Here is a 10,891-nt window from a genome sequence, read left to right on the forward strand (position 1 = left end):
TCGGGTCCCAACGTGTACGCTCTGGGTGCGCCTCAACTCGCAATGAGAACGAGACGCCCCGGGAATGCGGAGCCGCACAGCAGCGCGGCCCATCTTCCCTCGGTCCGCACGAGGCGGGACCTTCACTTTCATTGCGCCTTTAGGTTTAGTGTCAACCCAATGACTCGCGCACATGTTAGACTCCTTGGTCCGTGTTTCAAGACGGGTCGTGAAATTACCCGAAGCTTTTGCGCCGCTGACGGGAGTCTACAAGATTCTTCTGTCCGAGGCATCCCCAAACCAACAGCTGAGCGGGGCCGGAGCCGGGCCGGAGGTCCGTCGTCCATGCCACGCGCCCTCGCTTGTCAGGGGCCGGACGCCTGCCCCGAAGGGCGGCGAATCAACTCCGCGCACACATACCGTCGAGCCGTCGGCCGGAACACCGGGGGTCTGTCCGACGAACACGCCTTGCGACGCGGACGAACAGGCTACACACCCAGGCCTTAGACCGACACCCAACGGGTCGCGACGTCCAACGAGGGGAGAAGTGCGGCCCACCGACCTCCCCACCACTACCCGGCCGAGTAGAAACCCGTTACCACCCTGACGCCGGATTGCTCCGTGCAGGGGGACGGACCCATCTGGCCAAAGCAGGGGAAGAGGCGCGGGTAAGGCTTGAATCTCCCCGGTTGAGGTATTTTCGGGTTTCTCACGTTTACCCCCGAACGGTTTCACGTACTCTTGAACTCACTCTTCAAAGTTCTTTTCAACTTTCCCTCACGGTACTTGTTCGCTATCGGTCTCGTGGTCATATTTAGCCTTAGATGGAGTTTACCACCCACTTAGGGCTGCACTCTCAAGCAACCCGACTCTAAAGAGAGATCCTCCCGGAAGCCGCAGCGGTCTCTACGGGCCTGGCACCCTCTGCGGAGCGTGGCCCCATTCAAGAAGGACTTGAACTCGCCGCAGGTTCCCGGGATAAGTGGACCCTCCCAAACACCACATTTCTCGGCAGGGTGAACCTGCGAGATTCGGTGCTGGGCTCTTCCCTGTTCGCTCGCCGCTACTAAGGGAATCCTTGTTAGTTTCTTTTCCTCCGCTTAATAATATGCTTAAATTCAGCGGGTAGTCTCGCCTGCTCTGAGGTCGTGTTTGGTTTGTGCGTGTCGCACAAAATGTTCGGTCGCTGCACACACAGCACACACTTTCGAGCTTGGTCGCAGAGCAAGGGCGGTGAACCGGCGCCAGCAGACACAAAGACGCTGCGCGGACCAACCCTCCCGTCTCACACACTCTCAGTGGTGGTGTCGACCGGTCCAGCTCCACCGGGGTGAAGCTCTTTTCAGGAGACGCGGCGGCGGCCGTGGCCGCACGAACCGCGACGCTCCCACCCTCCGAACGCAATGTCGCGTTCAGTTTTAGCAACCGACCCTCAGCCAGGCGTGGTCCGGGAACGGAATCCATGGACCGCAATGTGCGTTCGAAATGTCGATGTTCATGTATCCTGCAGTTCACATGTCGACGCGCAATTTGCTGCGTTCTTCATCGACCCACGAGCCGAGTGATCCACCGTTCAGGGTTGTTTTTTTCATTTTTCGATCGTTCTCTCCACGGTGAGTGGAGGAGAAGCAATCATTTTCATGGGTTTCTCGTCACAGAGCTAAGAAGTGTTTCGAGCATGGGCGTGGCGTTCATTTAAAACCTTCCCGCCGGGCCGAGGCCGCGACGGGTACCCTCCACTGAGCGAGGAGGTAGGTACCCAATGCCGAACGTCTGCGTGGTGGGAGACGCGGACCGCGACACTCCCCCTGTCGGCGACAGTACCACATCTTCAATACAGAAATAGAAACAAAATTTTAAAATGTAATAATCTTTTATGATTTTTTGTATTTAAAATTATTTTCAGTGTTTTTTAACGAAATGTAGAAAACTTTGTATTTGAGATCATCTTATCTCTTTCACTCCTAATCATCGTATTTTGAACAATAAAATGTTTCATAATAAAAATAATATTATAACATCGTAAACTACAATAATTTATTGTATTCTGTTTATTTACAAAAAAAAGACACGGCATGACAAACAGCTATATGTTTTTTATCCCTAAGGTACAGTTGTAAGAGAATTACTTTTCTACTATCGTTTATTATCAATTGCAATTAACGAACATTTATTCTGTTGAATACATGAAGACTGCATATAAGTATTCTTATCTGTCTAAAAAGTAACTGTAAGCACACAACATCTAAAGTACCTTACACTATCAAATGCTGAATAATGATCACAATCAGCTACAGGTAATAAAATCTAAACTAAGACACCCTTTTAATGTTTAACTAAAGGAATATTTTCTTGTCTGCATATGACTGCATGTGTTGAAGTGTGCAACTGCTCAATCTCAGAATTTTCTGTACTGTTAATTTTAATTTCTATTTACATTATCTTCTATGATATTTAGTTAAAAGGAGCGGTTCCTTAACCGGATGTAGACAGTAATAGATCAATAAAAGTGAAAATTTGATAAGGTATGATAATCAGATGAGGAAATGAGGAATTTACTATCTCAGGCTATCAACTGCCAGTAGGTGGAAAAATTCGGGGAATGTGATAAACAGACTGAACATATTACAGAACTGATCTACAGAGATGGAGTCGGGGTTAGTGGATAGAGAAATTGAATGAATGTGATAAATTGACGGAACACATTACAGAACTGATCTACAGAGATGGAGTCAGGGGTAGTAGGAGAAGAAATTGGGAGAATATGATAAATTGACAGAACACATCACAGAACTGATCTACAGAGGTGGAGTCGGGGGAGGGGCAGATACTATTCGTCTTCTCCTATGATGTCCAGATGTCGATGTCCAAGATCCAGCCTATGTAAAGAAGCAATCCTTTAAGAATGGCATCTCAGGCTATGAACTGTTAGTGGGTGGAGAAATTAGGAGAATACGATAAATTGACAGAACACATCACAAAACTGGTCTACAGAGATGGAGTCGGGGTTAGTGGGAGAAGAAATTGGAAGAACATAATAAATTGACAGAACACATCACAGAACTGATATACAGAGATGGAGTCGGGGGGTGGGGCAGATACTATTCGTCTTCTCTTATAATGTCCAGATGTTGAAGACTAGGATCCAGGCTATGTATGGAAGTAATACTATAAGAATGGCATTTATTGTTGTGACAAAGCGGATTAATACTAGGATATTTTACAGGAACAACAATCCTCCACCTAGTACAGTGGTTGATGACTGTATCATCATGCCGGAGAAGTATGATTTCTTCTTTGTTTCGCAGTCTTTACGTCAGGAAACTGACAGCCCACACATCTTAAAATGTTATCAGTAATAATGTTGACATCGATCCAGATAAGGTTGAAAGGCAAAGAAAACAGAGAGTGAAAGAAAGATGGTCAAGGAACCGCCCCTTTGACTAAATATGATAGAAGTTAATGTGAATAGAAATTGCAATTGATAGTATAAAGAATGGTGACATTATGAAGTTGTACACTTCAAGCACATGCAGGCATATAGAGATGAGAAGTCTTCTTTCAGTTAAAAATTAAAAAAGGTGCCTTGGTTAAGATTTTATTACCTGTAGCTGTTAGTGATTATTATTTCAGCATTTGATAGTGTGTAGTACTTTGTAGGGAGTCAAGTGTTCATGTACGGAAGGTTTGACAACATAATGACATCAATATCAATTCCCACGCTCTAAAGTCCTGAGCCCTCCCCTCCCCTAGATAGAGCCCACCTGTTAGTCGCCTCTTACAAACGACAGGGAATAACGTGGAGTGTTATTCTACCGCGAATCGATTACTTAATTTAAAAAAATCAATCTTACAGACATTAAGCTGAAGATGTGAAAAACTTTGCATTTCGTTACTGCTTGAAATTTGTATTGTCAGGCCCCTCCAAAATGGCATCTGTGCGGAGGGAAGGGGCATCTGACAGTAAAACTGGGCCCAAGGTGGCGACTGTAAGGAAGGAAATGAGGTTAGGCCACGGCATGATGGCGACGGGAAGGGCATTTGGCCGTAAAACTAGGCCTGTGGGGTTAGGAAGGTCATCTGGCCGTAAAACTAGGCCCTGTGAGGTTATGCTCCTCCGAGATGGCGCCGGGAAGGCCATATGGCCGTAAAACTAGACTCTCTGAGGTTAGAAAGGGCATCTGGCCATAAAACTAGGCCCTGTGAGGTTAGGAAGGGCATCTGGCCGTAAAAAAGGTCCTGTGAAGTTAGTCCCCTCCATGATTACGACTGTGAGGTTAAGCATGCTCTCGTACGCAAAAATCCGCTACTCAATTAGGGGTCAATGACCTCGGCTCAGAACCCCGTACCCCTACTACTAGGGGTCATTGATCTCGTGTCCGGCTCCATGGCTAAATGGTTAGCGTGCTGGCCTTTGGCCACAGGGGTCCCGGGTTCGATTCCCGGCAGGGTTGGGAATTTTAACCTTGATTGGTTAATTTCGCCGGCACGGGGGCTGGGTGTATGTGTCGTCTTCATCATCATTTCATCCTCATCATGACACGCAGGTCTCCTACGGGAGTCAAATCAAAAGACATGCACCTGGCGAGCCGAACATGTCCTTGGACACTCCCGGCACTGAAAGCCATACGCCATTTCATTTCATTGATCTCGTGGGAAAATGTTGACGTAGCACCCATTGTTTTAGAACATACATTGCTGCACTACTCATATCATTTTTCCCTCTTTAGCAATTTGTTATTTTCTAAGTATATATCGGTTTTATTTCCCCCTGAAGGCCTGTTTATTATCGGATAATTAATTGTGTTATTATCTTCTATAATCTCGTTAACTTGTCAGCTGATTTTTGATATTTGTTTAATTTTTATTAATGATGGAACTTTACATAAGTCGCTTATGATTTCACGGTTAATACAGAACGTAATTAGAACGCGAACGAACTCCCTCAAAACTTCCGTAGCTGTCGTGAGTGTTCTAGTGCGTACAATTTAAATTAACTATGACTAATAAGGAAAGGAGCGGCAGTCGTCTGTCGTTGAAGTGGGAAAATGCATTTAGGATCGCCGAAAGAGCCATTCCACTGCTTATCTCCCTTGTTGTGTTCTCAAAGTTGAGAATCTTATTACCTTTACGACCCAGTAACTACTTTTACGGTTTTCGGAGGAAGTTAAGAACACCGCATTCTAGAACCGAATTCGAATCTAGGATAATCCGGTGAGAAGATACTACGGCAGACCATCGGTCATATTGGCAGCCTTCTAGTGTGCTACAATTTACATTTAACTACTTACATTGTAGTCCTATGCAGCCCACAGTAGGCCTTATCCCGGCAAATTTGACTGCCGCACTGCTAAGTGAACTACTGAAGTTTTAGCACATCGTGGGCAGGAGGACGATTTTCTTAAACGTAATACATTGTATTCATGACCGAGTCCACTGTATTGTATATATTTTTTTAACAATATGCTTTACGACGCACCGACACAGATATGTCTTATGGCGACGATGGGATAGAAAAGGGCTAGGAATGGGACGGAAGCGGCCGTGGCTTTAATTAATCATTTGCCTGGTGTGAACATGGGAAACCACTGAAAACCATCTTCAGGCGTGCCGACAGTGGGGGTTCTAACCCACTATCTCCCGAATACAAGCACACAGCTGGACGCCTTTAACCGCACGACCAACTACGTACCTTGGTGCATCGCATATTGACAACTACCTAACTGTACTCACACCACTATAATAAATAATTTCGTGTGGCTATTTCTAGCCGAGTGCAGCCCTTGTAAGGCAGACCCTCCGATGAGGGTGGGCGGCATCTGTCATGTGTAGGACACTGCGTGTTATTGTGGTGGAGGATAATGTTATGTGTGGTGTGTGAGTTGCAGGGATGTTGGGGACAGCACAAACACCCAGCCCCCGGGCCACTGGAATTAACCAATGAAGGTTAAAATCACCGACCCGGCCGGGAATCGAACCCGGGACCCTCTGAACCGAAGGCCAGTACGCTGACTTTTCAGCCAACGAGTAGGACACTCACACCACTGAATGAGCCCCGTTTGAAACCTCAGGGTATGGAATAAATCAGTAGTGGGAAAACGTTGACTCGGGATTACACTCGTTCTCACCGAACTTAAAAAGCACTATTTGGCTAAAACGCCTTACCCATGGCCTTATAACTAGGGCTCGGAAGTTCATGCATTTGCATGGTTTTTATGGGTTAAAATGTATGGTTATACATTATGTGCACGAATTATAGAATTTTCACTCATTTGAACTTGCTTTTATGGTGCATATAACTGCATATTTTCGTTATTTTGATAAATACATCATATTTTAATATTTTACCGCCTATATGGCATATTTTATTCAGTGTAATGGTTTTTACAGTATTTTTTATCAGCTTTTTTCGTCTGGTTGGTGTTGGCAGTAATGTTGCGCATGATGGTGCAACTAGTCATGTGGTAAGGAGTTATGCTGTCACTCAGTGAACCCCCTGTTTCTACATCTACCCTCACGTTTTGTGCTTAGCTGTCGACTGGCTGTCCATTGAGTCGTGTAACGGTGTTGGGAACTGGTTGTGACCAAACTATGCTTCGCGTATGAAGTTTCCATAAATGGTTCTTTAAATGCCGAAATTAAGAGCAACTTCGAGTTGTAGATTAACTAATTTACAAAAGGAGTTTTCAGGTGACTTAATATCTAGGCCTACAGATAATAAGGCACTATTCTGTGGAGCGTGTGAGAAAACTATACGGAGTGAGAAAAGATTTAAAATAGTTCAACACATAAACACAGAAAAACATAAGGAGAATTTAACTAGCAAATTCGCAAATAAAGAGCCTGTTCAAAAACTACTATAAGAGTGTTTAGAAAGTAGGATTAGTGAATTTTCCTACGACTTGTGCCAAGCAGATTTAGCTGCTGATATTCTCTTGTATAAAATTAATAACCCCACATTTAAACATTTTCTTGCCCAATACACTAGACAACATGTGCCTGAAGCAAGGACATTGCGTAAGATTTACGTAGAACTTTGTTACAATAACGTATTATCAAATTCAGAAATTGAATTAGCGGATCAGTTTGCGTGGTTGTCTATTGATGAAACCTCTGATTCTGAGGGCCGATTTATTGCTAATGTAATTGTGGGCTCCTTAAATCAGGAAAAAATGACGATACCATATCTTATTAATGTGTGTGAATTGTCGGCCACTAACAATGTAACTGTAATGCAGTGTGTGATGGACTCGTTGAAATTATTATAGCCATTTTGAATCAAATACGACCGGCTACTTTTATTTGTTACCGATGCAGGTACTTATATGGTCAAATCAGGACAAACACTGAAAGGCATTTTTCTTAATTCTTATAACTTGTTTGGCATATGCTCTAATCTCATTGTTGAGACAATACGCAATTCTTTCCCATTGGTAGATCGATTTGTGGCCTGTTCAAAGAAAAATTTTGTTAAATCTCCTTCAAGAGTGAAGTTTTTTTAGATCAACAGCACCCAGTATCCCACTTCCTCCTGCGCCAGTGTTAACACGATGGGGAACATGGCTGGATGCAGCTTTGTATTATGCCCAGCACATAGAAGTATTCAATGAGATTGTCAGTTCATTGGACTCGAGTGAAGCTGCACCAGTACAAACAGTGAAATGTATTCTGTCAGGCATTGAGTTAAAAGAGAATCTTGTTTTTATAAATGCCCATTATCCTTTTTTTTTGCCAACCACCATAACGTCAGTGGAAGCTGTAGGATCTCCCTTAAGGGAAATGCTTACTGTTTTCAAAAAAACGATATCCAATCTAAATTCTGTTCCTGGTAGTATAGGAAAAAGTGAAAGAAAAAAAAAATGTTGTAACTTCAAAAAATTCTGGTTATAAGCAGTTGTGCGATATTCGAGACATTCTCGAAGGAAAACCGTCTGTCACACCAAGAGATTTGCCTTTTTCTGTGGAGCAGTTATCATTTAAATATGCCCCAATAACATCTTGTGATGCGGGAAAAAGTTTTTCACGTTACAAAAGTGGTTTGCGAGACAACATACGATGTTTTTCAGTTGAAAATTTGTTGAAAGTTATGGTTGTGAACTGCAATTCATCACTCAGCATTGACAGCGGGACCATTTCTGCTTGAACCTCCAAGGAATAAATGTAAGTTTATTACTATCAATACTGACTTGTCAACTGCCATTTTTCATTTTAATAGTACATATTTATTGGCATATTTTCAAGTTCTAAGGGCATATTTGCATGCATATTTCTTATTTTTTTAGGGCATGAACTTCCGAGCATTACTTATAACCTATCAAAACAATAAAATTCTACTACAGAGCAAGTGCCTGCGCGGTTTGATTCGCGTAGCTATCAGCTCACATTCGGCAGATAGTAGGTTTGAACCCCATTATAGACAGCGCACGGAAACCGCGGAAAACCATCTTCAGGGCTGCCGACAGTTGGGTTCGAATCCACTATCCCCCGGATGCGAGCTCACAACTGCGCGCTCCTAACCGCCCGGCCAACTCGCCCGATGTTTACCGTTCTCACACCAGAGCGTACCATACGTAAGACCACGGTCATTTCCTTCCCTCTCCCAGCCTTTTCCTATTCCGTCGTCACCATAAGACCTATCTCTGTTGGTGCGACTACAGCAACTTGTAATGTTCTACTTATGAGGAACACAAAAATATGAATAACGAGCAAACTCCTTCGTAGGCAAAAATGCTTCTCATCTCAACTTCCTATCTCAATTTGAACTGCCCTTTTCATTTCTTTCTTTCTTCCTTCCTTTCTTTCTTTCTTTCTTTCTTTCTTAATCCGTTTACCCTCCAGGGTTGGTTTTTCCCTCGGAATCAGTCAGGGATCCTGGAGGGCAGTGTCCTGGAGCGTGAGACAATGGGTCGGGGGATACAACTGGAGAGGTGGACCAGAACGTCGCCCAGGCGGCTTCACCACCTATGCTGAACAGGGCCTTGACTGGGGATGGGACAATTGGAAGTTATAGACAAGGAAGAGGGAAGGAAGCAGCCGTGGCCTTAAGTTAGGTACCATCCCGGAATTTGCCTGCAGGAGAAGTGGGAAACCGCGGAATTCCACTTCGAGGATTACTGAGATGGGAATCGAACCACTCTCTACTCAGTTGACCTCCCTAGGCTGAGCGAACCCCGTTCCAGCCCTCGTATCACTCTTCACATTTCGTGGCAGAGCCCGGAATCTAACCCGGGCCTATTGGGGTGGCAGCTAATCACACGAACCACTACACAATATAGCTGGACTTGAATTGACCTACAGATTGTTTGCTAGAAGTTACCTCAAATCCACGTCTGGTGTGATATAGGTTCTACAAACCTCCTTTGCACGGTGACTTTGCTGCCTGGTCAGCGTAGTGCTTTTCGGTTCAGAGGGCCCCGGGTTCGATTCCCGGCCGGTTCAGAGGTTAACATTAAATGGTTAATTATTTTGCCTTGGAGACTGGGTGTTTGTAGTGTCCCGAACATCTTTGCACCTCACACACCACGCACAGCACTATCCTCCACTACAGTAACACGCAGTTTCCTGCATACGGCCGATGCGACCCATCCTCGTCGTAAGTTTGTCTTGCAAGGGCTGCAACAGGCTATAAATAGCCACACGAAATTATTTATTTAATGCTCCGTAGTTGTGATGATCTGTGGTGTTAGTGGTTGGTATGATTAGTTACCACCTCTGGAGACCGGGGTTCGATTCTTGGTTCTGGCACGAAATTTGGAAAGGGGCACGAGGATTGGACCGGTGTCCACTCAGCCTCCTTTCTTACAGTTTGTTTTACATCACACCGACACAGATAGGTTTTATGGCGACGATGAGATAGGAAAGGTCTACTAGTGGGAAGGAAGCGGCCGTGGCTTTATTTAAGGTTCAGCCCCAGCATTTGCCTGGTGCGAAAATAGGAAACCACGGAAAACCATCTTCAGGGCTGCCGACAATGTGGTTCGAGCCCCACTCAGCCTCGGGGGGTCAACTGACTTGTGAGTAGAGGGTGATCGATTCCCACCTCAGCCATCCTCGAAGTGGTTTTCTGTGGTTTACCACTTCTCCCCCAAGCAATTAGTACCTAATTTAAGACCACGGCCGCTTCCTTCCCTCTTCCTTGTCTATCGCTTTTAATCTTCATATCTCCCACAAGGCCCCTGTTCAGCAAAGCCGGTGAGGCCACCTGGGCGAGGTTCTGGTCCTCCTCGCCAGTTGTATACCCCAACGCAATGTCTAACGATCCCGGACACTGCCCTTGAGGTGGTAAAGGTCAGATCTCTCCTGAGTCCGAGGGAAAAACCAACCCTGGAGGGTAAATGGGTTAAGAAAGAAGGAAAGAAAGATTGTGGTATGGGCTACAAATCGTATTTCTTTTAATTTAATCGACCTGTCTCAGTACCATCTAAAGCTTTTGGCTAGTGATTTAACGTCGCACTAACACATCGAAGGATTTCAGTAATGCCACGATGGGAAAGGACCGTGGTCTTCACTGAGGTACAGCCCCAATATTTGCCTCATGTGAAAATGTAAAACCACGAACCACTATTTTCAGCGTTGTCGACTATGGGATTCGCTGGAAATCACTGAGATATGAGCAATGTTAACAAAACCATCCCCTCAACAGTCAATCTCTGTGATGATTGGAGTGAAAGTGTCACTCATCGTGTTGGATGGTGTATAAATTTGAGTGGTCTTAACAGGCTGATATGTAAGAGCACCTACTGCTTCGATAATAAAAGAAACGGCGAACCATCTTGCTCGTCATAAATGTCCAGTATGCCTATTCACTGAAGTCTAGAAAATCTTTGACAACTGTAGGAAATCCACCTAGCCTTCGGCTTGACGACTCAAAACAAAACAAAAAACATTATTCCACTCTAGAGATTTTGGGATT

At 44.7% G+C, this 10,891-nt stretch overlaps 1 non-coding gene across 1 annotated transcript; it reads right to left on the reverse strand.

The window, feature by feature from the left end:
• Positions 1 to 1,405: 1,405 nt before the first annotated feature.
• LOC137498654 (5.8S ribosomal RNA) lies at positions 1,406 to 1,560 on the reverse strand. The gene has a single exon (XR_011017891.1). It is a non-coding gene; the product is annotated as a 5.8S ribosomal RNA (ribosomal RNA).
• Between the last annotated feature and the right edge of the window lie 9,331 nt (positions 1,561 to 10,891).

Source organism: Anabrus simplex, chromosome 2, assembly GCF_040414725.1.
Source record: "Anabrus simplex isolate iqAnaSimp1 chromosome 2, ASM4041472v1, whole genome shotgun sequence".
In the NCBI taxonomy this organism is placed as follows: domain Eukaryota; kingdom Metazoa; phylum Arthropoda; class Insecta; order Orthoptera; family Tettigoniidae; genus Anabrus; species Anabrus simplex.